Source organism: Rhagoletis pomonella, unplaced genomic scaffold, assembly GCF_013731165.1.
Source record: "Rhagoletis pomonella isolate Grant_MI unplaced genomic scaffold, Rhpom_1.0 Rhpom_scaffold_00215, whole genome shotgun sequence".
In the NCBI taxonomy this organism is placed as follows: domain Eukaryota; kingdom Metazoa; phylum Arthropoda; class Insecta; order Diptera; family Tephritidae; genus Rhagoletis; species Rhagoletis pomonella.
This window is the reverse complement of record NW_023458769.1, coordinates 34,248-35,537: the sequence shown is the minus strand read 5'-3', so window position 1 is coordinate 35,537 and position 1,290 is coordinate 34,248. Positions and strand designations below refer to the sequence as shown.

Below are 1,290 nucleotides of genomic sequence, written 5' to 3'. Positions count from 1 at the left end.
TCCCACTTACAGGTTTTATGTCAATAGGAACGACTTCCTGTAAGTTCTGACTAAATCCTGTAAACCGGACTGCTATTGGAACAGACTAATAAACAATGCTTTGGTTGATACAAGTTTTCAATTAATTTAGTGAACTTGCTGTAGACTTGAATAAGCTCACCGTTTATTATTGGAAAAAAGTTTCAGTTTGATACAAATAAAAATCTACTCGATGGTTGCTGTGTTTACTTTCTTCTTTTATTTGCATATATTAAGCATAAAAAATACAAACATATTTACATAAATAGTTACTAGTGTAAATAATACATATGTATATGGTGGTAAGAATTTCCTAAAAAGAAACGATGAAACAGGAACAGTCGTGCGAAAACCCAGGTCAATATCTGCTGGAAGTGCTGGTTTAAGTATACTGCCTTGCTTTTTCCTTGGCTAAACAAATACTTTCAAGTTGTAATTCACATGCATTATATATTCACTGAGAAACCCCGGTTGGCATCAAATTTTATATTTTTAAATAACTATGCGCATACCGAAACAACTCGCGGCGATGGCAAAACTGAAACTGAGACAAACAAGTCTGGGCATGTCATAGCCCACACTTTTCTTCCTCTACCTAGCGCAGTGATCGACATGCCATAGCTTACTGAGCGCTCTGTGACCACACGCGTGTTTCACCCATATACGAACAGCGGTGCAATGATTTCCACGCACACAGTCTCATTCATTGAATCGTTTTTATGCAATGGTCGGCATACTAGCGCATTAAAACGATTCAATAAGTGGGACTGTGTGCATCACGTTGCCAAGTTTACGTTTTTAACGTTATTTGGACGTTTTTTGTATCCTGTTGATGTTATGACGTTTTCTGTGCAAAAAATGACGTTTTTTAACTTCCCAGTAATTTGTATCTGTTACTAAATCTTGTAAGTAGAACTGATTTTGAGTTATCTTCTTAATAAATCTTTACAAGCGTTGTATTTTGCAACAGCTGCATCACAATATATTTATGTTTTGGACACAGATAAATATGATGCAAACCAGGCGTACGCGCATTTTTTTGGATTCTTGGACTAAGAATCCCATGTTCAAAGGCTGGCTGTGTAAACACTTGAGGTTACGAGGCTTATTGTAATGTTTGCAATTGCATATTAAATGCCAAATCACGAAGAGCCAATCTATTGCAACACGCACGCTCGCAAAAGCATCAAAAATGCTGTTGCAGCATAAAAAGTCTGAAAAAAGTAGGCGACTTTCTTAAGACTTCATTGAAAATTTAATGAACGCAAAAAA

The 1,290-nt window shown here is 36.3% G+C and overlaps 1 protein-coding gene across 1 annotated transcript in view; it reads left to right on the top strand.

Annotated features, from left to right (window-relative positions):
* Positions 1-1,290, top strand: part of LOC118750362 — a 15,813-nt gene that overhangs the window by 10,142 nt on the left and 4,381 nt on the right. The window lies entirely within an intron of this gene.